This window comes from Muntiacus reevesi, chromosome 3 (assembly GCF_963930625.1).
Source record: "Muntiacus reevesi chromosome 3, mMunRee1.1, whole genome shotgun sequence".
Taxonomy (NCBI): domain Eukaryota; kingdom Metazoa; phylum Chordata; class Mammalia; order Artiodactyla; family Cervidae; genus Muntiacus; species Muntiacus reevesi.
The window spans coordinates 242260404-242286330 of NC_089251.1; the positions used below are offsets into that span (position 1 = coordinate 242260404).

At 41.5% G+C, this 25927-nt stretch overlaps 1 protein-coding gene across 2 annotated transcripts in view; it reads right to left on the reverse strand.

The window, feature by feature from the left end:
* The window catches only part of STK39 (serine/threonine kinase 39), a 304895-nt gene that overhangs the window by 152227 nt on the left and 126741 nt on the right, over window positions 1-25927 (reverse strand). The gene's annotated exons all lie outside the window — the stretch shown is intronic.

Genomic DNA, 25927 nt, shown 5'->3' on the forward strand with positions numbered 1-25927 from the left:
CACACAATCCTAAGGAGGTAGAATCGGATGACCTCTTAAAGGCCTTTCCAGCTGGGAAATTCTGGCTTCATGAATTCACAATGTGTAAAAATCTCTTCTCTAGGTGCATTTTCACTTGGGCCCCCAAATCAGTAACATCTGAACTTTTTCTGAGTAGGACGGTTGTCTTCTAATCATAGTAAGATGAGGTTACAACCCGACATGCCAGCTCAAGGCCAAATCTGAGGCCAACTGGAGCGAGTACACAGGACTTAATATTGTGACTGAACCACAGCAAACTGCCCACATGCAACTCTTCTAGAACTTCAAAGATGGCAATTTCATCTTATGTGTGTATTTCATGAACTAGCCTTAATCTTGGCTTTCTATATACTTTCTTACCCTCATTAGTTCTTTACCTCCTGTTAGTCATCTACCAAATAAATTTTATCCAGTCAATTGTTTGCATCTTTGTAAACCATCTCAAATCTTTTCTGAAATAAAGTGGAGTAGTAAAGAAATAAACATACCAAAGTGTTTTCAAGTAAGCTTCAAAATAGCCCACAGCTGCAGCCTCTTTCATCAGATTGTGTACTTTCCTAAGCAAACTGTTCTCCAAGAAACAGAAAACACTGCTCCTCTCTGTACCTTGACAGGAGAGAAAATGCTTTTATGATATTCTAAATTAGGCAAGCTTTCCAAAATAGTTTATGGAAGGAGAAAGACAGGTAGTCACTGCCCAGCAGGAAAAAAAGCAGAAAGCAATGATTCATTTGTACACTCACGAATACATGCAAAGGTTATTTCTCCTAGAGTACCTCTTTGAGATTTTTTCCTTTGATTTATGTCTAATATTTCATGATACTTTTTGATGACTGAATGCGGTACTGAAGGCCACAGCTAACTATTAGAATTTGACAGGTGCCAAGGAAAATATTCAACACTGCTTTAAATTTTCTTCTCTTTTAAAGGTAATTATTTAGATTCCATAAGCTATATCCATGCTTTAATGCAGTTCTTTCATTTCCAAGACTTTACCTTGCCTCAAGAGGTCATCACACTAGTACTGACAGATGCATTGACTCAGAGAGAAAACTACAAACCACAAGTGTCCATCAGTTCAGTCCTGCTTAAATGAACGAAGGTGTGTGAGTGTAGAAGCAACTACTATACAGCCACTAACAATCAGAATGCTACCAGTTGACATGGGAGAAGATATAAATCTTTTATTGAAGAAAAGCAAGGTCCTTCATCATTGGAATAGTGTTAGGTCATGTGTAAAATGGTACATCACATCTATCTGTATATTTCTCCATAAGGAGGATGGATGTGTGACAACATGTCAAGAGTAGTTATCACTGGACAGTGACAGGTCAGGGAGTTTTTCTACATCTGGCACTTTTCATTTTTTTCTCGTAAAAAGCAGGTGTTATTAGCTTCTAACCAAAACACTGTATCTGTTTTCATCAGAAGCTTAGAAAAGAAGCCCACAATGGGCAGAGCACTGTCCTAGGCAGTAAGAAGTACACAAAAATGTGAAAATGAAAGCTAAGAATCCTCAACCTGCTGATAATCTGGCTGGAAAGGTCAGGGATTGCAAAAGAAGCAATTCAGTTGCAAGTAGTATAAGATGGAACTTCAAAATGGAGTCGAGTGTGCACATGCCATAAACACTCAGAAAAGAAAACCAACAGTAAGCCATGCAACTTATCTCCCATAAGAGAGGAGGGTTTCTTGGGTGTTTGGGAAGGATTTGTGAAGGTGTGGAGTGGAAGGAGAAGAGGGCGACAAAGGATGAGATGGTTGGATGGCATCACCAACTCAATGGACATGAGTTTGAGCAAGCTCCAGGAGATAGTAAAGGACAGGGAAGCCTGGCGTGCTGCAGTCTACCGGGTCACAAAGAGTCAGACATGACTGAGAGACTGAACTCAGTCCTCAGAGTGGAAGGAACAGAAGCAAAGGATGTTTTGAGGACGTTAGGAAACAGGTGAAAATCTTTATTCTGTTTTCCAGGACCACTAATTAGCTTAGCTGAAGCCTAGCATCCTGACTGCAGAGTAATGAGAGAAAAGAGTTTTAAAAACCATGATGATTTAGAAGACAACTGGGTGATATCTACCCAAGATACATACACATACACACTTTGACCCTGTATTTCTGAGTATTTAGCCTACAGAAAAACTTAAAATACATGTAAACATGACATGTATACACAAATAATTAATGAACCAATGTTTATATGGCAAAAGTTTGCAAACATCCAGATTTCCAATAATCGGGAACTGGATAAATAAATCATATGTCTTGTAAAAGAATATTAGGTAGCAATACAAAAGGATGGGGAAGTTACATACACACATGGAAATAAATTCAATGAAAAAACCCAAGATAAAGAACTGTATGACATGTTGCCTTTCTGTGTTAAAATGAGTGAAAACTAAGACTATGTGTTCACACTGGGCAGATAAACAACTTATGAAAAACAATTTTAAAAAGGTGACTCTGGCAGAGGTTAGGTAGGTTGGATGTTCAAAGTGCTTCTTCATTATGACTTCCAGTTACTGCCAGAAAACTCATTAATATGAGAATGAAAGGGAACTCAGTCCACCCTAGTCATTCTGAAGAACTTCAGACAGCTTCCCATGCTCCCTGCAACCTGATATTCAGTAGGAGCAACATGCGGCCTAGGCTCCACTAGGCAAAACATAATTCAACGATTCAGCAATCTGCACACGGCTCCAGACCATGTCGCCAGCAGATTAGACCTCAGAAGGGCAGAAGGCTGCCTTGTTTCAGCGGGCATACTTCAGAAAATCCCCACAGTATGATGTTATCTAACTGGCATAGAAATAAGAGGTCTTGGAAAAGGGAATCTGGGCTTTTAAAGTCAATTTCAAATGCAAGCTTAGGCTGACGGAGTGCAGCTGTAAAACCTGGAAAATGAAAGGGAAAATTTTAAATAAGCAAACACCATTTCTTTGAGGAGCTTACATCTACAAGAAATACCAGTCATGTCTGAGAGGGATTGTGTGGAGATGATCACATTTGAGATTTTTAAAGCCAGGGTTTGCAGGCTTCATAACCAAAAGGGCAAAACTTTGTGTGAGTAATGACTCCAATTCTGGGAGAAATGCAATTGGCCAGGCCCTACTGAAAGGCTGTGTTGATTCCAGAACCTCATGCTAACACTGAAATTCAAGATAAGAATTGCATCTTCCTTTAAAGAACAATGATGGCTTCGTGGAAGGCAGTGTGACCATGCAGTCTTAGGGTACAGACCTTGAAAACAGTAATAGATCAAGACTCCAATGTATTTGTAAAGTAACAACATTTAGTGTGGAGGCGGGAATGAACACTATTTTTAACCACCAGCTTCAGAGTCAGATGGCCTCTGTACACATCCCTGCACTCACACTTTTAACAGCTGTCAGACTCCCCGTAAATTATTCACATCCTATGCACCTCAGTCTCTCATCTGCAATATGGAGACAGAACAGTACCGGCCTTGTAAGGATTTTGTAATGATCCAATGAGGAGATATCAGTCAGGCACTTTGCACAGTATTTGCCTAATTTAAGCTCAATAGAGATTAGCTATCATGGTTATTATTGCTGCTACTATTGTTGTTACCAATACTTCCTCTCCAAGGGCTATACATATGTTAGAACTAACACTTAGAAGAACTAACTATATCCAGATTAAGTTACATCTAGGTTGAAGCTTAAACTATAATCCAGAATTACATGGAATAAATACATAATACAAAACTCACTCAAAAAAACTAAACGAATCATTTTTTGATAATCTACTGTTTTTACAACAGATGAATCACCTGGAGAGGGGCAGTTGCTTCAGAATAACACAGCCTTAAACCTAAAAAATTATCTCAGTTGATTATTTTACCATATACATCTACTCAGCATTAATGGTACAGCTGACCAAATATCTTAAAAATAACCATTAGTTAACTTCAGGGCAATTAAACAGAACATCAGAAGTGACTATGATTTCAACCTCAGCTCTTACGGTCAAATATTCTACACTTTGCTTTTTTCTCATTCTAATTCCCAGATGAATCACTTCACAACATGATGAATCGGTCTTTTAAGAGCCCATGGGTCTTGGACTGAACTTGCTATAGGAAAACCTTCTGAAAGGTTTTAGGAATCTGGAGCTTTCCAAAATGATGACTCACCTCACATACCATGTGCCTACTTAGAAGAAAGCATCTGTCCTAAAAGTCACTGGGGATAACTATACTTTGTGTGTGGCATGCACCATCTCTGTTTGTTGGCCTCTGTAAAGCACTTAAATGCAGAATTAGTTAAATCATTCCTCATCAGGGAGTTACCAAAATATAAAGGAAATCTGGACTGACTTGCTACTTCACCTTAAAAAAAAAATCACTTTACATCTGTGTACCTACATTTATCTTTGTAACATACAGACTGCTCCATGAAATATCTGGCCTTTTCATTACCTCACAGTTACACTGAAGAGTAAAAAGAAAATATGTGTAAATATAACTCAAACTCTGGGACGTTTTGGGGAATTTTATACATTTTCGCATTTATTTTTAATCTACCAGGTAGCAATAGCTTCACATCAGGTGGCCAGAGGACTCCAATACTTTGGACACCTGATGAGAAGAGCTGACTCACTGGAAAAGACCCTGATGCTGGGAAAGATGGAAGGGAAGAGGAGAAGGGGACGACAGAGGACAAGATGGTTGGATGGCATCATTGACTCAAAGGACATGAGTTTGAGCAAACTCCGGGAGTTGGTGAAGAACAGGGAAGCCTGGCATTCTGCAGTCCATAGGGTCACAAAGAGTCGGACACAATGTGAGCAACTGAACAACAACAAAGCAAGAGCTGCTGTAACACTAGGAAGCATCACTAAGAACAAAGCTAGTGGAGGTGATGGAATTCCAGTTGAGCTATTTCAAATCCTGAAAGATGATGCTGTGAAAGTGCTGCACTCAATATGCCAGCAAATTTGGAAGACTCAGCAGTGGCCACAGGACTTGAAAAGGTCACTCTTCATTCCAATCCCAAAGAAAGGCAATGCCAAAGTATGTTCAAACTACCACACAACTGCACTCATCTCACATGCTAGCAAAGTAATGCTCAAAATTCTCCAAGCCAGGCTTCAACAATACGTGAACCATGAACTTTCAGATGTTCAAGCTGGATTTAGAAAAGGCAGAGGAACCAGAAATCAAATTGCCAACATCCACTGGATCACTGAAAAAGCAAGAGAGTTCCAGAAAAATATCTATTTCTGCTTTATTGACTATGCCAAAGCCTTTGACTGTGTGGATCACAATAAACTTTGGAAAATTCTGAAAGAGATGAGAATACCAGACCACCTGACCTGCCTCTTGAGAAACCTGTATGCAGGTCAGGAAGCAACCATTAGAAGTGGACATGGAACAACAGACTGGTTCCAAATAGGAAAAGGAGTTCGTCAAGGGTGTATATTGTCACCTGCTTATTTAACTTATATGCAGAGTACATCATGAGAAACGCTGGGCTGGAAGAAGCACAAGCTGGAATCAAGATTGCCAGGAGAAATATCAATAACCTCAGATAGGCAGATGACACCACCGTCATGGCAGAAAGCAAAGAAGAACTAAAGAGCCTCTTGATGAAAGTGAAAGAGGAGAGTGAAAAAGTTGGCTTAAAGCTCAACGTTCAGAAAACTAAGATCATGGCATCTGGTCCCATCACTTCATGGGAAATAGATTGGGAGACAGTGGAAACAGTGTCAGACTTTATTTTTGGGGGCTCCAAAATCACTGCAGATGGTGACTGCAGCCATGAAATTAAAAGATGCTTACTCCTTGGAAGGAAAGTTATGACCAACCTAGACAGCATATTAAACAGCACAAACATTACTTTGCCAACAACATAGTTAAGGCTATGGTTTTTCCAGTTGTCATGTATAGATGTGAGAGTTGGACTCTAAAGAAAGTTGAGCACTGAAGAATTGATGCTTTTGAACTGTGGTGCTGGAGAAGACTGTTGAGAGTCCCTTGGACTGCAAGGAGATCCAACCAGTCCATCTTAAAAGAGATCAGTCCTGGGTGTTCATTGGAAGGACTGATGTTGAAGCTGAAACTCCAATACTTTGGCCACCTGATGTGAAGAACTGTCTCATTTCAAAAGACCCTAATGCTGGGAAAGATTGAAGGCGGGAGCACAAGGGGATGACAGAGGATGAGATGGTTGGATGGCATCACTGACTCAGTGGACATGAGTTTGGGAAACTCTGGGAGTTGGTGATGGACAGGGAGGCCTGGCGTGCTATAGTCCATGGGGTCACAAAGAGTCAGACACGACTGAATGACTGAACTGAACTGTAACACTCTTAATACCGATAGACTCAGTGACCACAGATAATAAAAAAGTTTATACTTTCCTAAGTGTTGGGTAACAGGCCCAAGAATCACTCACTTTATAGCGATTCCTGCTCTTGCAACAATAATGCCATTCTTAATAAAACCAGTGCTCCCAGTAAAAATATTTTCAAGGCAACACATTTTAAATTCTTAACACAACTGTTTCAATGGCCTTGGCAAATTCCTACTTACCACAGAATATACATGCCACTTTTTTTTTCCATTTATTTTTATTAGTTGGAGGCTAATTACTTTACAATATTGTAGTGGTTTTTGCCATACATTGACATGAATCAGCCATGGATTTACATGTATTCCCCATCCCAATCCCCCCTCCCACCTCCCTCTCCACCCGATCCCTCTGGGTCTTCCCAGTGCACCAGCCCTGAGCACTTGTCTCATGCATCCAACCTGGGCTGGTGGTCTGTTTCACCCTTGATAATACACATGTTTCAATGCTATTCTCTCTGAACATCCCACCCTCGCCTTCTTCCACAGAGTCCAAAAGTCTGTTCTGTACATCTGTGTCTCTTTTTCTGTTTTGCATATAGGGTTATCGTTACCATCTTTCTAAATTCCATATATATGCGTTAGTATACTGTATTGGTGTTTATCTTTCTGGCTTACTTCACTCTGTATAATGGGCTCCAGTTTCATCCATCTCATTAGAACTGATTCAAATGAATTCTTTTTAACGGCTGAGTAATATTCCATGGTGTATATGTACCACAGCTTCCTTATCCATTCATCTGCTGATGGGCATCTGGGTTGCTTCCATGTCCTGGCTATTATAAACAGTGCTGCGATGAACATTGGGGTGCACGTGTCTCTTTCAGATCTGGTTTCCTCAGTGTGTATGCCCAGAAGTGGGATTGCTGGGTCATATGGCAGTTCTATTTCCACATGCCACTTTAAATTACCCATTGGAAAGGCACACTTATTAAAATGCCTCGTGGAGTAACGAAGCTCCATTCATAACCGATGAAGTTATATAAGATGATTACTTCTTAGTTAGGAGCACAATGGGATGTCTCTTTGGGGGTGTCTTGACCCCATGGTGCAGCAACCTGTGACCCAATTTTATTTGAATAAAATTTTATTCAAAATTATCAAATTATCATTGTTCATGTTTGATGCTTAGCTTGTTCTGACTTTTCTTCTTCCTGAATGTTCCTTTAATGTAGGTTCATTAAGCATAAATTTTCTCAGTTTTTGCTAATTTTCAAATGGCTTTCTTTCACCTCTAGTCTCAAAAATTTTAATTTTCTCTAAAAACTTTGAAGATACTGATTCTTTTGTCTTCGGGCTTTGATTGTTGCTACCGAGGTGTCTACTGTGGGTCTGGTTATTATTCCCTTATAGGAGATCTGTTCTGCTTCCTCAGCTCATTTTAAGATCTTCCTTTAACTCTGGGTTCTACAATTTTAGTTCAAAACACCAAAGTGCAGATATCTTTTTATTTATCGTGATGGTTCACAATACTTTTCCTTTTTCTGTGCACTGCTATTTGTCACAGCATCTGAAAAATTATTAAACTATTACTTCTCTTGTATTTCTCTACTGTGTTCCTCTCAGGCTATGATTGGATTTATGTCACAATTTCTTATTCTATTCTGTATGTTATTAAGCTCTGTCTGATTATTTTCATCTTTCTATCTGCCCATGTTGCATTCTTGGTAATTTCTTCAGTGTATCAATTCTCTTTTCATCTGTGTCTAATTACCAAAAATTTTTTCATCTAAGACCTTCTACTGATGGTTTTTGTTTGTTTGTCTTACTTTAACAGTTATAAAATTCATATCTAAAATATGTTCATTTTTCAGATCAGCTGATCATTTTTGATAGTGTTGATATTGTGTTTTCATGATTTTATTTTCTATTTCTTTAAATATTTCATATATGGTTTTTAATAGAAAGCATAATACAAGATAATTCCCATACCTGAATTTCTTTGGGGTGGCACCTAAATTAGTTATTTTTAATGTTTTATTTTTATTTCGAGGAAAGCGTTCCTTCAAAGAATATTTGTGTTTGCTTCTACCAGAAATCAAGAGGCCCATCTACATTTTATCCATCTTTCAAGTCAGGAGTTTATCAGCTAAATTCAGGAGTCCTGGGCTCAACTTTTAGTTGTCAAACTTCAAGATAAATTAAAATCAGTGCATGGGCCAAACAAACATGGGTTAGCTCTCTTCCCTTGTTGCTGCAGATTTAATACAGGCATTCACCCTCACAGGTAACACTCACCTACATTTCAGCCTCCAGCTGTTTCTTTTTTCCTGTTTTGGGATCCTTACACAATTACTTTCTTTGAACCCAGAAATGCAGTATAATCTATGGTTAAGGTACGATCCCGTTATTGGGATACTGAACTTATCTCTCAGATGCACAGAGTAAGGGGAAAATATACTCTAAAATAAGAAAAATGCACTCCAAAAATTAGTGATTTTCCCTTTATAAATTCAAAGGGAAGTTTTCAGTATTTATTTGAATTCCCCTTTAAAATTATTCTGTATTTTCTAAGATTCTTGGAAGTTTAAATGTAACATATAATGTCAGACCTTGCACCATGCTCAATTCCAACAGAAACAAACAAACCTGCCCTGTTCCCTCCAAACACTGGTAAGAAATAAGAAATAAACAGTCGTTGCAGAGAAAGACATCTGGCCCAACTTCCCAGTAGAGTCAAAAATAAATCTCATCACATTCATTCATTTGGACAGCATCTAAGAAGCAGGGAGTTTGTCACAGAACATGGTAAGCAGTGAAGATGGCCAAGTAAGACGGTCCCTGCTCTTCAATGAAGCTCTAACCTACTAATTCATCTTATTTTCGTCAGCTGGCTTCAGTGTATCCAATATAAAAAGAAACATCATTAGACCAGGAGCCAACAGCAGTGATCCAGATCTTGGCCACTGACTGAAAAATCCATTAAATCTCCAGAGAACTCAATATCTGGTCTCTACACCAGGAGGATAGGTTCAGACCAGCAGTTTCAAAACTGAGTTCTTTGAACTCCGAAGCATTTTCAAAATCTCCTATATTCAAAAATTTGAACTTCTAGATGAAGTTTTTTTTTTTTTCTTTGACAGTTCAGAGAATTTTAATATTCAGGGGTTTGAAAGATGATGTCAAAAACTAGTCACCTTATGGCACATATAGAAAATAACAACATTTATATAGTGCATGGGATGACATGCTAGATTGATTTACAGCAACTGACCCCAGAACACCAGTCATCCCAAGCCCTGCTCAACTGCCCTGAGCGATGGGGTGATCAGGAGCAAGGCTCATCGGTCACCCACTCACCGTCCACTGCTGTGCTCTGGCCCCTGGTCAGGAAGCGCTGGTGGAGATGACAGCTAGGGTCTCTTCCAGTCCTGTGGGTCCTTCATGACTTTAATTCCAGTCTATTTACTCTCTGGACAGTTTCCACTATTAGAAACTCTCCTATAGTGTGAGCCCATGGCTATTTCCTGAACTTCTCTTCACTGCCCAGATATGAACTCCCCAGCAACTCTGCACGGGGGTGTGCCAAAGGCTCATCCATCCATCCTGCCACCTCAACATGTGAGACTGTCCCACACCTTCATATACTATGCGCTGAAGAAACCAGCATTAGAAGGAGGGCAGAAACTGGGGCCTGTATTAACAACGCCATAAAATGAGAGCACTCTCAAGAGACAGCCCCACTCGAATAGAGAACACAAGATCTGTTAAGCACCACCACAAGAAGCCAGTTTAAGAAGACATCAAAGCCCTACTTCACATGGATAGCCCAGTGAGCAAGTGATGGAACGCTGATAAGGTAGGTCTCATAGGCAATGACTATAACGGGCTGCTCCAGCAGAGTTCAGAGTATAAATGACACAGAGGGAGGGACCACACACCTCAAAGGTGAGTAAGAAAAAGGGGAAAAGGAGAAGACGAAATATAGGCATTTTAGCTGTGGCCAAATAATTGGGGGAGGGGGGAGGACTATTAGTTTTTTGTGAAGTGAGCTTAGCAATATATTTCCTTCCAAACCTGAGACAGACCAGAAGACTTGTCTCAATCCCCAGTGTAACCATCCACTGACTTGCTTATGAAAATTGCAGTCCTGGGTCAGGGCCCCAGACCCACTGAATGCTGATCTCTGGTTAAGGAGCCTGGGGATCTGGGTATCAGAACAACTAGGCAGTAAGCTTCTGTAAGGAAAGACAGAGAGCATCGCTCATGGTGGTGAATAAGAGAAAAGCAAGAGGCTCCCAGGAAGCACCATCCTATCACAGAAAACTTCTGTGGGGGAGGGGCTGGCTTAGAAGTCATCTAGTTCACAAAACTTTTCCTTTATTCCAACAGATAAACTCATTATAGTTGTTAAAAATACATTAAATAGAGAAGCTTTCCAGTTGTAACTTAAATTTTCTTAAGTAAACAAAGGAACTAGAAATTGTAATATTAAAACAGGAATAAATAATAGCGTTCCAGTCAAACTGCAGTAATCTGAAGTCCTCAAGGAAACTAGTAAGATTGCGTGTGTTGTCAGAAGGAGAACAGTTTTATTTGAAGAACAAGGGTTAGCAGCTGAGGTTCTACAGAGACAGGAAGAGGGAAGGAAATAGAGGGATGCAATTCACTAACCTTAGACTTTAATTTCCTTGAGAAAATAAAAGACAATCCTCACATGACATTTAAATACTTCCTCCTGCTCACTCGTGGAATACACCTCCTTCCTTACAAAACGTCCCCCGATGCACAGTGAGGGAAGGAGACGAAGGCATAGGCAGTAGTGAATCCCTGCTATGTCACAGATGCTGTAAAAGCATCTGATAAAAACTGTCACATTAAATGTCACAAAACCCTTGGAGTTTGGGAAGGTGAGAAAAGCAAGGCTCCGAGAACCTGAGTGACTCCCCCAAGGTTTAAAGTCAGCCAGGGGGCAGCCAGGGGGAAGTATAATCTCAAGCCTACACTTTTTAAAAAACACGCTATGAGCCTGGTGGCTCAGTGGTAAAGAGTCCATCTGCCAATGTAGGAGACGTGGGTTTGATCCCGGATCCAGGAAGATCCCACATGCTGCCGAGCAGCTAAACCCATGCACCACAACTGTACAGGCTGTGCCCTAGAGCCTACGTGTCACAACTACCGAAGCCCAAGTGCCCTAGAGCCCGTGCTCCGTAACAAGAGACGCCACCGCAATGAGAAGCCCATACTCCACAAATAGAGGATAGCCCCCGTGGGCCCACACAGCAGCAGACTCAGCAGAGGCATAAATAAATAAAATTATTAAAAATAATAATAATACTATGCAATGATTCAGAAAAAAAATGGGGATTTCAATTTTAAAAGCTATAATTTGGTTAAGATTGTAGGGGATCTGAACAGGACACAGGTATATAACAAAAGCAAAAAAAAAAAAAGAGGCAAAGCTCAGTATCCAAACTGTGTGGCACCATCCTTCAAGCGTAGAAGCTGGGCATGGCCAACAGCTGGTGCAGTGCAAATGGCTGATCAGACCTCATGATGAGAATTCCAAACCATAAACCCAGGGATGATGGAAATGGTTTGATCGTTACTCACAGGCTGGCAGCTGGTTAATCATTGGTTTGTTCTGGACAGAAGAGATCGAAGTGACAGAATAATGGGCAGAAACACCTTGTAACACGGGATGCTCAGCCTCATCCCCACACTGAAAATAATTCCTTACCCAAGAGCAGGCTGAAGAAGAATAGGGCTTGTCACACTTCTCACCACCAACAGCTCTCTCTGAACTACCTTGAATGGCTCTAAGACTTTAGGATCCCAAGCTGGGCCCTCCATAATAGGCTCTCTATCGATCATGGTGAATTCTAATCTCTCCTAAAGTTACTGAAAGTCTCAAGGTTGCAAAACTGCAAGAAGTTCTCCCATGCTCTCTACACAATAGCTGACTGCAGATCTAAGAAAGACTGAAAATAAATGTACAGGGAAAATATTTCAATACCAAAAGTAAATAAGTAATAATACTGAATATAAAATGCTAGGTACTGGACTAACCATAGTGTAAGTAATATATTACTCTGCAGATGAGAAACCTGAGACTCAGTGTAAGATTTGAACTACAAAAACTCCCACTTTAGACATCAATAAGCCAGCAGACATCGATAGGCATATACTCTTTGACCAAGCTGGACCAAGCAATTCCACCCCTAGGAATATGTCTTAACAAAACAGGTAACATCACACGCAGTAACACACGTACAATGATGTTCATTCCAGTATGTCAAGTGGGTGAAAATGGCTCAGTCATGTCCAACTCCTTGTGACCCTATAGACTGTGGCCCACCAGGCTCCTCTGTCCATGGAATTCTCCAGGCAAGGATAGTGGAGTGGGTTGCCATTTCATTCTCCATCATTCCAGTATGGTTAACAATTTAAAAAAAAAAAAAAGAAAGGAAACGATCTAACTGTCCATCAAGAAATAACTCATTATTAACCATAGTCATTCTTGTAGCAGACTATTATACTGTCATTTAAAATGATTGTATAAATCTACATTGACACCAAAAAATGCCCAGAGGTTATCTTAAATGAAAACGCAGGTAGATCATAGAGCAGTAAATACAGCATAATTCCAATTTTGTTTTCTGGAGAAATGACGGGGCTGAGACTGAGGTCAGCTAAGGATGGAAGGGCTAACTCCTCCAAACACAGGGGCAAGCAGCTCCTCTGAGAGTCTCAGGCCAGCAGACACATGGAGAACCATGAGAGAATGCAAGAGAAGAGCTAACGGTGAGAAAGGGACTAGCCCATCCCAAACCCCAGAGGCCTGATGAAGGACTCCGGTTCTCACCCTGCACCACCAATGGGAAGCCCCTGAACAGTCTGCATGTCACAGATGCAGCACAGGGCAGTCAGTGGATGCTCAGGGCTACCCTGGGGTGAGGGCCAGGGTCAGATGGGGCCTGTCTGCACGGCCTACGCTTGGGCGTGAACTTTCAATCACAGACTCCCATGGACCCCAGCTTCCTGACCAAGTGCTTTCCCCTCTCTCCGGGCCTTTTCTGCCTCTCTCCAAGCTTGGTTTCTCATCTTCCTCTTTCCTTCTCTCCTTCATCTACCTCCTCCTGCTTTCCATAAAGTCACAGAGAAAGCCAACTGCTCAGCACCTTGTCCTTATCCCCTAAGGGGTCCTTCTGGTCTGGACAAAGCAGGACCTTCCCAGTTCCTCCCCAACTGACATAATCAGCCAACAAGCTGGTTGCACCACAAGCAAAACAATTTCAAATGGCATTTTAGATTTGGGTTAAATTAAAGGCTGTTGTTTGAATCTCTTAGCTTTGTTATTGCTCTGTAAGTTTTACAAACGCTCCGTGCCTTTCTGTATGTGTGTATGTGAGGAAAAACAATTTTTTAAGTTATTATATACTCTTTTAAATCAGTATTTGAATCTGTGGGACTAATTTTAATGGGAAGCTTAGAAAATCCTATATCAAAGCACAACTGCAACTGGGCCTCTTGAATTTTAATTCCTTTTAAAATTAATGAATTTCAAAGTAAGAAATTTAAAAAAAATACTACTCAATTAAAAAAAAAACACAACAGCAACAGAGTCATCCATCTCTATTATGCCAATCGAATTTGATTAACATAAAATAAGCAGAGCCCTACACCCGACTCTCCATGATTTTTTAAGCATGTATACCATGCCCTCTGCTGGCCTCTCATTTCATTACACAACTTGGTAAGGGGCTAGGGAGCAAAGTGCCTGAAATGTGGGGAGACCTGGGTTCGATCCCTGGGCCGGGAAGATCCCCTGGAGGAGTGCAAGGCAACCCACTCCAGTATTCTTGCCTGGAGAATCCCATGGACAGGGGAGCCTGGTGGGCTACAGTCTGTGGGGTCGCAAAGAGTCAGACATGGCTCAGCGACAGCACAGCTCAGCAGAGGGAGGAAAGAGGACTAAACATGTGCACTCCTTCCGCTGAAACAGAGTTCTCCTGTTCTGAGTGCAAAAGTCCTGTCATTTTCTCTCTTCCACCTTCCCGTCTCCAAAATGTCGGCCTTGTTTTCAAGATTTACAGAATCACGACATAAGGGTGCAATCTAATCTTTTCCCCGAAAATGAGGAAATAAGTAACAGGTAGTCCAGAATGAAAAAGTACTAAAAACCAATATAAATGTAGTTTTGAAATATATTCCTAATTAGATGTGGCTTCAGGTACCAGGAAAACTTATATGCATACTGACTGGGTGAGGAAGATGACAATATGGAAATATGCTGAATGCCACGGGCGACATTTTCAGTGTCAAATAGCCCAAAGCGGATAATACACAACTGTTAGACAATAAAATCTGACCATTCCAGTTTATGACAAGGTGGCAAAGGTAAATAGAATTAACTGCCTCGCCCAAGACTCTTAGCAAATTGGAGATAACAAAGGATCTTAAACCTAAGATCAGATGAACTCTGAGTCACAGACTTGAAATACAAGGATAGAGCACCAACGGTAAAACACCTTAACAATTCTCCTTCAAAACTAAAAGCAGATCTGCTTTGTCCCCACTCATGCTCTACGTCAACTCCCACAAAGTCTGTCATCGTAACTTCACAAACTTGCTTGCCGAACTTTAAATCCAAAGATACTTATTGGTTGACCAAGATAGTATGCTGGGTACTGGGGGATAATATGACACCATGCCCGCACCCAAAGAGCTCAGAGTCTAGAAGGCAAAAAATGTGAGGAAATAAACTACCAATGATGCCAAGTGCAACAAGGTCCAGAAGCAGCAGGAATGAAGGAAGGAGGAACTGTCTGGAGTGCAGGGCTGAGGGGGGGAGGCATTGCTATGAGAAAGCTCCACTAAAGAGGTGACAGTGCTGGGAAGATACAAGTGCAGGGAGAAGCCAAAACAGAGTGACCGGCACATGTGCCTTCATGGAAAACACACACGGGATTTCAGAAGTGTATTGACCAGAAAGTAGAAGAATCAGTAATTCTGTAAGAGCGTGTAGAGGCGGGGACGGCGAGTGGCTCATGAAAAGCTGCAGAGGCGGCCAAACACAGGTCACAGGAGCCCTGTGAGGCCCTTACCCTGCAAGCGATGTTGTCAATGTTTGGTCGGTCAGTCCTGTTTGTGCGACCCCCATGGACTGTAGCCCACCAGACTCTTCTGTCCCTGGGATTTCCTAGGCAAGAATGCTAGAATGGGCTGCCATTTCTCTCTCCAGGGGATCTTCCTGACCCAGGGATTGAATCCATGTCTCCTGCATCACAGGCAGATTCTTTACTACTGAGCCACCAGGGAAACCCAACCCTACAAATACCATGGACCTGAATGATCAGCGGCAGGAACTTGAAACTTACCCTGTAACTGACAAAGAGGCCGTTGACTGGTTCTAAACCAGGGAAAAGGAACAATATTAGATTCTCACAAGTTCAAAAAGGCATCGGCTAAGTTTTTATACTAGCTTTTCTGCAACCATAGCCAAATTCCTTTCTGTTCCTCACGGTTCATCTACTTTTTAAAAGAAATGATACGCTTTACAAGAAATGGTAGTAGTGTGAGTTGTAACAGTGAATAAAGACAAACTTTCTTAATGGTAGTCAGTTTATTATCAGTAACAGTGAACACTAGACAGGCAGGCAGTCAGGGCTCTTCTCCTGGCACATGCATGCCAATTAAGTTTCAAAAAGTGAGCAGATGCACACAAGCTTTGGAAAAAGTTATCAAATTTCCCAAAGGCAAAAATGAAGCACATAATGCCTTTGAACACACAGATCTCAGAAATCCAACTGGATGTGAAATAAGGCCATTGATTCCGCCGATTCATTTCTGGTAACAGAAAACAAGCAGCTCTCTACAAGTTCATCTGTATGAACAGTATCTCTGATAATATTTTCAGAATGTCATTATGTTTAAATTTCTAAAAGTGGATCTCCAAGATTAGTAAAAGTTTATAAAATGCTCTCTTAAACCATTGGTATTTTTAAAAGATACCTTCAATCTGAAGATACAAACATTCGTCCTAAATGAGGCCGGTGGGATTAGCAAATCACAACTTCCACAGTGGATCCTCTCTGCTCTAAATCAAATGTCACCAGAAAGAGGCCATTTATCCAGAATGTATGAATTTTTAAATTCAATTCACCAACTGAACTGAAAGTGATGCATGATGCTTGTTCTTCTGTTTTTCCTCTATCCTCCGCTCTGCCTAATTCACCCACAGCCTAATCACCAGTCAAGCTCCCTATATCAGGCACAGAGCCACAGGAAAACATCTACAAGGGTTTTTGCACACTTGGCAAAAGGCAGCAATTCCTGTCCAGAGATTCTGAGGAAATTAACTATTCGGAGAGCACCCCCTAGTGGCCTAAAGCACTTTTCTGACCAAAGAAACTGCATTCTAACCTGACTAAAGGCAATGCATTTAAAATTTTTTAAATAATGAAAATACGAGCTTACACTCTGGGAACATCTGTCCAGTTAAACCAATAACTGTAACCTTTGGCCAACTGTTCTTTCAGCTCTGAAATAGGAAAAGTAACACCCCCAATCACCAATATCCTCCCTGTGAGCACGAGTTCCTCAATACAATAAACTCCCAGTTGCTGCTGCTGTTTGGTTGCTAAGCTGTGTCTGACTCTTTCAGACCCCATGGACTGTAGCCCGCCGGGTTCCTCTCTCCATGAGGTTTCCCAGGCAAGAATACTGGAGTGCGTTGCCATTTCCTTCTCCAAGGGATCTTCCTGACCCAGGGCTGAACTGAACTGGCTCTGAGGAGAACTGCAGGGACCAGTGAACTTTCTGAAAATTTCTGTCATCGCCCAGAACTGTATGAATTTGACCACAAAATACAATTATCTTCAAAACTGAGATTTTTCTTTTGGACATGAATTATATAAGATGCATGTCAGATTACTGTGATTTGTTAATAGGAAATATAATTTAAAGTGAGAAGTGGTAATAACAAGAAATACCTACACCATCACCCTTCAACCTCCTGTCCGATAAAAAAAATAATCATCTGACAGAGGTGCCTAGTACTCAGTACTAGTATCTAGTAGCTCAGAAGAGACCTAACATACTTTAGATCCTTCTTCTCTGACCAAACCTAAGACTTTCAACCAAGCCCGATCAGCCTGCAGTTCATAACCACACAGAATTAAAACCCACTGCCGCCCTCTACTGGGCAGACCTGGAACAAAACTAAAATCCACTCATTAAACATCTGAAATCACCTAATTTCTACTCTGGTTTCTTGATAATGTACAAATTTCAACATCTTATAAATTAATGATAAGCTTCCAAGAAGGGGGGAAAAAGCAATTTTACAAAAATTAAGACCCATTTTCCCTCTTTATCAACTAAAAGAAGCGACAAAATGGTAGCAAACTGGTAGTTTGGCTTCAGATTTGGCTACGATATGACAGCGTGAATTTGGTCAGGGCCCAACCAACCTAGGTCTCAATTTTCAGGTCTTCAAATGGAAGAATCACAAATCAGGAGATATTTATGGTCCCGGCTGCTCTTTTACACTCATTTTTCAAAATGTATAGCTTTTTCTTAACAAGCTGTAATAATCTAACATATTATACCGCTATCCTGTTACTCAGGACCTCACTGATTATTACCAGGACTCAATGGACATGAGTCTGAGTAAACTCTGGGAGTTGGTGATGGACAGGGAGGCCTGGCGTGCTGCAGCCCATGGGGTCGCAAAGAGTCGGACACGACTGAGCAACTGAACTGCACTTAGTAATGAGACAGATGTAAACCAAGTGTTTTGCATGAAGACCCACAGTAAGTATGAGCTCCCCTTTCTCCCTTTCCCACGCTCTCCCACGGACCAGCTCCAAGACCTGTTCTATTCTCGTGGGACATTCTACACCCATACCCTAAAGTATTTTTCTCTGCTGCTCTCTGAGCTTCCCAGGCCTTGTGATGCAGGCACTATATTCCCCACTGAAAGGCAAGCTGCAGTGGCTGCACTGTACCCTTTATCTGTCTGCACACCGAGTCCATTATTGGCAGCAGCGGCTGTAATGGCAGCAGCCCTTACCGCAGCAGAAACAAGAATAGAAGCAGTGGTACCCCCAGCGGCAGGAGTGAAAAAGGTTACAAAAAAGCAACAGTGATATTATAACAACAAAACTGTAACAGTAAAACTCTGTGTGTGTGCGTCTGTGTGTTAGTCGCTCAGTCCTGTCCGACTCTTTCCCACCCCATGGATTACAGCCCACCAGGCTCCTCTGTCCATGGAATTCTCCAGGAAAGGATACTGGAGTGGGTTGCCGTTTCCTTCTCCAGGGGATCTTCCCGACCCAGGGATCGAAACCGGGTCTCCTGCATTGCAGGCAGATTTTTTACCATCTGAGCCACCAGGGAAGCCCAGTAAAGCCATATATGTGATTATAAAAATAATAAAATTTACCATGACTATGATAATAACTAGGGTTATAAAGTCATTTACTATTTTGTGCCAACTATTGTGCAAGACACTTCCTATGCTTACCTTATTTAGTCCTCAAAAGCATGAGGTGGGTTGTTATTACCTCCCCCATTTTACGAATGAGACACTGAGCCTCTGGCAGCTGTTAACAACTGCTAACGCTACCAAACTCCTGCTAGCCATTTCTCTTCCCTTTAGAATCCGCAAAACCCTTTTATCACATTATTGTCTCCACATCAGCAAGAACCCTGGCAAACTCACCACGTTCCTACAATGAAGTTAAAGGGTTCTCCTTGTGCCCACGAATGGCACGGACTCCCCCTCCACCACCATCATGTGTATTAAATAGCAGACTGCGGGCTCTGAGAATGACAACTGTGCCTCCCCGACAGCCTGCTTTTCCTGAAAGCAGAGTGAAAGTGCTGGTCACTCAGTCATGTCTGACTCTTTGCGACCCCATGCACTGTAGCCCACCAGGCTCCTCTGTCCATGGAATTCTCCAGGCAAGAATACTGGAGTGGGTGGGCATTCCCTTCTCCAGGGGATCTTTCCGACCCAGTGGTCAAACCCAGGTCTCCTGCACTGCAGACACGTTCTTTACCATCTGAGGCACCAGGGAAGCCCCTGCTTTTCCTATTTGTGCTGTTTAATTCTGCCCACCCCCTCCATCTATATCTCCTTCCTATCCTCTTCCTTTTCTTCTTTCTTCTGAGGTACAATTAAGTGGAAGGAGCACCGAAGCAGAAATAGGAATTGCCTCTTTAAGCAATGTGACTTTAAGCAAATCATTTCAGCTCTCATGCACTCCTCTGCAGTACATAATAATACCTGCGCTGCCTACCTGTCTTGGAGCACAATTGTTTCAAATAAATAAGGAAGCATATCTGAAAGCAATCTAGCAGGTGTGAAAGGATAGCAGTTCTATGTGTATTTAATTCCTAGTGTTCTTAGGCTCTTCACAAACACACGGCCCCAACTTCACACAGTGGAGGGGATTGCTGTGGAGACGGATGCCCTGGCCCGCGCCCATTGCCAGCGCCTTGATGAGGCAGAGAACATTTGGACAATGGCGATGAAATAACGACGGTCATTCTTTCCTTCTTTGGGCAGGCCTCCATGGGCTCTTACTCCATTCCACCCAGAGCAGCAGCAACAGTCACCCATATCAGCCCTCCTCCCCCGTCTGCCTTAAGGCCTCTTTCCTTGCTTCCTATTTCACTTAAATTGCCTGTCTGCCGTATCCACAATAATTACTCTCCTTATTTATCAGTACATGATATCCACAGCAGCCACTGCTGAATGGAGTGCCCAGTGTGAGTTAAACGCAGCACCAGACTCCCTGGGCGGATCCTCTCAGCCCCAGGGGAGCACCATGTCAGTGTCCTTGGCTCCATCTGAGAGATCAGGCAGCACAACCAAGGACACCGATTCAAATGTTTCTGATTCCAGACCTGGTGCAGAGGCTGGAGCAGCACCACTGCCACCTCTCACCTCAACCTGAACATCACTCGCTAGCAAAATGTGCACTGTCTGCAGGACTGCTGGGAAATCACAGAGAAATCCTACCATTTATATCCTACCAATGTACAAACCATAATGACACAAAGCAGAAATGTTTCCTCGAAAAAAGACTAATGGCCCAGTACAGCAAATACATTCACTTTACCTTTTAATGCTTAATATAAAGAAGGAATGTAATATTAATGAGTCCTTCCTATTAAGATCTAATTGTGTTTACAGTGAAGAAGCTGACAGATACTTCTGAAGCATGTGATAACGTCACCAGTAAAGGATTAAATAAACATCATGTGCCTTGCAATATGATATGCCAAGAGGAACACGACATCACTTACAAGATAGTCCCATCAAAAATGCATACACTGCATCTAATCATGAAGAATTATCAGACAAACCCAAACTACAAAAGAGCTGTCCTGTACTCTTTAAAAGTGTCACAGTTGTCAAAGAAAAAGAAAGACTATTCCAGATTAAAGAAGACCAAAGGAGAGATAAAACTACATGATCCTGGATTGGGTCCTACACCAAGTAAATTATCATTGGCAGAATCCATACGAGATCTGAAAATTAGATAACAGTTTTGCATCACTGTTGTCTCTTGATGTTGACAATCATACTGTGATGTAAAAGAATGTCCTTATTTTTAGAAAATACACACTAATGTATATTTAAAGATAAAGAGCATCATGTCTACAGCTTTGAAATGTTCCAAAAGAAAGCATGAGAGAAAATATAGAGAAATGTTTATACTATTTTGTTAACATTTTTGTAAGTCTGAAATTATTTCAAAATAAAAAGTAAAAACAGTACCAGTTATCAATACATGTAAGTTTCAAATCTGAACTGCAATATTCCTACCTACTGATTCCTAACCACACAGAAGGACCACATGAAGCCAACAGCCTTGGGTCATTAATATAAAACCAATTATATTTGGTTTGATAAAACAAATTCTGGTACCCACAAATGCCACCCGAGTTTTTGCAACTCACAATGGCTTCCCCCAAATAAGGCAGTAATAAAACACCCCTTTCCTCCTGATAATCACTAACCATTTCTAACTTCTCAATTTCATAATTAAGAAAATTCAAACCATAAATCCTCCAGTGAGTCTACTTCCCATGAAAACACAGACAACCACATTAAAAAGATATACTGTGTATTGTCTCCCCACTTCATCCCTTCTCTGGCCAACATACTCTTCGGCTAAGCAGCTGGCATTTAGACAGACTGCCCCTGCCCTGCCATCAGAGAGCTTTAGCCACAGCAAGTGTATGAGTATGAGTGTGTGGGGGGGGGGACTCAAGGTTTACTTCACAAACATAGAGCAAAGATGTCAGCCAACTCTGATGCTCCTGCAGGAAGTGCAGAGTCCTAAGCATCTGCATCTGATTCTAACAGAATGATTTACACCTCTTCCACCCAGCGATTCCAGGAATGTTAATGATGGAACAAAACCCAGTCAAGCTTTCAAACACCAAAAGACAGCTGGAGACAGGCCCTAAAAAAGCCACATGAGAAGAAAATAAAGCCTTTTCTTCTCATGCACAAGGATAAGGAATAAGTTGAAAAATTATACAGTGGCACTCCTCTGTTCTCCTGGGTCATTATTACCATGTTCTCATTTAGAATTTACAGTGTCCTGTGGTCCAGAAACACCAAATGTCTCATTACCCTTCACCACATTCCTGAGGTCAGAAAGAATTTCCATCTCACAGACAGAAAAATCAAGGTGAAAGAAAATTAAGCACTTTCTTGGTGGTCCAGGGGTTAAGAATCTGCCTGCCAATGCAGGGGACACAGGTTGGATCCCCGGTCGGGGAAGATTCCACAACTGAGCCCATGCAACACAGCTACTGAGCCCGCGCACCTAGAGCCTAGGCTCTGCAACCAGAGGCCCTGCAACTAGAGAAAGCCCGCATGCAGCAAAAGACCCAACATAGCCATAAGCGAATAAAACTGATCCCCGAACAATACTATCTCTCAGCAAAAGAAACTCGAATGGACCAAATACTCTGCCTCCAGAGAAAAAAACCCAAAAACAAATATCCTTAATTTCTGAAGTTACTTCTACATCTAAAAAATCAAAATCATTTTATGTCACTAAATTACTAGAGAAGACACACTGGTCTGTCTCTATTTTTTAAGGTGCTTTTCCTGATTTAGTAGAGTCATTCTGGATACAGACAAGATCACCTAATTATGTGGCTTTCAACTAATGTTTCACATTTGGGGCAATCATGAATATGAGAAGCCTCTTTTTCTCTCACACCAAAAGACTGCATTGATAGGCTCCATGGGCCATCCTAAGGGCAGCTGCAACACCAGTCCCTCTCTCTCTTAAATATGAGGGTTGTTCATGTCACAGAAAAACACATGTTGAAAAACAGCTCTTAACTTGGATTACCATAAGGAAGGAACAGCAGAGATTATGGTTTATGACAACAAATTTCAAACAGCTTGCTTCCCGAAATGTCCAAGACTTGGTCCACACACCCAGTTGTCATGTAAACACTGGTATATCAATGAAATGTTTCTGTTTTAAAAACAACAAACTGAGGAGACAAAAATCAAGGGACTGACAAGGAGTAGCCACTGAGGAACATATCCCCACCAAGAAACTAGAGAACAATTACCAGGGACACCACAGCGAACAGGAAGGGAGACAGCTGAGAAGATGCCAATAAAGACAAGTCCAAGAAAGGGTAACATAAATTACATTTACTTAAACACTTTAAGAACCTACATGTAAAGAGTCATCTTTCCACAAAGGTTTTCAATTCACACGGTGATCAGAATAGTATTTACTTCCCAGTGGCCAAGCCCACATGTTTCAAATAAGGAACAGCACGGATGCTTGTGAACATCACAAGCCCACGAGAAGGAGGGTGGTTTATTATTAACAGGAAGCCCAGGAACAAGTATGCACCAAGCATTTGAGAGGTTCAAGAGAGTGACAGTTTCAAATGACTTTTCCCTGGCCCACTGAAGCATGCGTTCATTGAGTCAACAAACATTTGTGGGCACTTAACTATGAACAAGACACGCATTTTGATGGATGGTGTTCTGGCTGGCATACCTGCCATGGAACCAAGGCAAGGAACGGCGTGTAGTTGAGAACCAGCTTACACTTTAAAATGAGAATTATGACGGGAAAAGAGCCAACTTAATGAAGCTGGAGAGCCAGAATAACATTATTATGGGGCCCTTCTCTTTTCTATTATGATGTTTAAAGACCTAATTCACATTCTTCTCTGTGTGACTTTGAAATGCGTGGCCATTTTCCTTTTGAAGGAATGAATGACAAGCTCTGAGGTTTAGGTCTCATATCAAGGAGCAAACAAAGCTTGGAAAATCATCTCCCGAAAGGAGCTCTTTGTCATTTAAGATACACTCAAAATGAAATTTGGAATGCACAACACAATAATATGTAATCTAAACATTAAAACAAAGAAAAGTGACAGCCTGAACAGATTCTTTGCTGATGGAGAATCAAAGGAAAGTACGGGTTATGTAGTAAGAACTAGAGGTGCTTTAAGTTTAGCTGGAGTATACAATAGAGTTGACCTTTGAACAACACAAGTTTGATGTACAAGTCCATTTATATATGGATTTTTTTCAGTAGTAAATACTACAGTACAACACAATCCACAATTCAGTGAATCTGCAGTTACAGAGGAACCATATACACTGAGGGCAAACTATAAATTACACTCCGATTTTTGATTGCACAGAGGGTTGGTGTGCTGTTCAAGAGTCAATGGTATAAGGAGGGAAGTTGAAATGGTGCCATGAATTTAAGGCTAAGGACCTTGCACTTTATTTGACAGGAAGCTCCCCCCCCCCATTTATTTGCTTTTGTTTAATTTTGGAAACCACTTTTGAGCAATTAAGTGACATGATTAGACAGTTAATCTTGCATTAGTGCCCAAGGAGGAATGGGGGTAGGAGAGTAGTTATTAACAGAAATCTACTGCAAATGTTCCATTAAAAACAGGAGGAAACGTTCCAAGAAACAGTGCAGAGGGACACGTGGAAGACAAAGAAGGGGGCCTCTGATATAAGAATCACCCCAGGGTCTGGAGGACAGGTGACTCAGACAGCAGCACCAAACACAGCCAGGTGAGGTCTGGGAGGGAGAACAGCTTGGAAACACCACACAAGGGGCCCGAGCTGGAGGTGGAGGCTGGAGACCTGGGTAGGATGAGATCAGAGGGAAACCAAAACAAAGGCCTTTGGGGGCACACTCTGTCAAGTTAGCGGCTTTCTAACAGCTCTCTTCACCTGTGGCTGACGGCTTAGTTATCTGATCAAAGGACCCTAGGCTAGACTCCGACACCCCAGGCAAACACTCTAGGCACCTCCTTAAGGTGTCCCCACACTCTGGTGGGTACTCTGATTTTCTGTTGCCTCAAACAGAAGCTCTGGCTTCTCTATGCTGCCCCTTGGGAGGTGTCACTCTGATGCTGCTGCTGCTAAGTCACGTCAGTCGTGTCTGACTCTGTGTGACCCCACAGACAGCAGCCCACCAGGCTCCCCCATCCCCGGGATTCTCCAGGCAAGAACACTGGAGTGGGCTGCCATTTCCTTCTCCAATGCATGAAACTAAAAAGTGAAAGTGAAGTCGCTCAGTCGTGTCCGACTCTTCGCGACCCCATGGACTATAGCCTACCAGGCTCCTCCGTCCATGGGATTTCCGGCAAGAGTACTGGAGTGGGGTGCCATTGCCTTCTCTGGTCACTCTGATGGAATATTGCTGAATTTTCACTTTTCCTTCAGAGCCATCCCAGAGACCAGCCCTGCTCATGTCTCCACAGTCAGGTCAGTGATCCCCCATCACTCGCCCAGACTTACAGCCTGAGAACCAGCCCATTCCAAAGAATTCTGCAGGTCTAGGAGACAGGCTCAGATACCCACACAAGATGGGTCATTTCTTGAAGTTTATTTTAAAATCTAATATTTAAAGCAATTTGAAAGCATCAGCTAAATGTATTTCATACCCAGTGATTTAGAAAAAGCAGTGTCTAGACATTAACAGTCCAAGTTACTAACACCTAGGTATCCTGAGATGCAACCTCTCATGCATATATTCCTTGGCCAATTTTATTTACAGAGCAGATAACTTAAATTCACACCAACTTCCCCTGTAAGTATTAATTGTAAAAAGGAAATAAAAAGAAACTTACCCTTTCTAAATCTGTGCCTACATCAATATTTTAAATTTAAACATCTAATACAATTTTAAAATCAAACTAAAGCAAACCAAATCTGAGGTTAAATTTTGTTAAGTTTCATACCATAATAAAATCTGTCATTACAAATAAGAAAAACTCTGGGTCAACACATAAACACACTCACACATACGTACCATTTTTTAAAAATCTAAAACCCAGGGTTTTTTTGGTAATTATTAACATAATTTAGTTAACATAGCATAGACTACAGAAAAAAATCAAGGTCTTTTATGAGAAAAGAAACTATGTCACTCAGATATTCAAAATAACCATTAAAAATGAAAGTTTTGTTTTTCGTTTCGTCATTTCAAGCTGATTAAAAATGACTGTTCATCTTCAGTAAAATCCACCCCCCAAAAAAGATATTCAAAGATA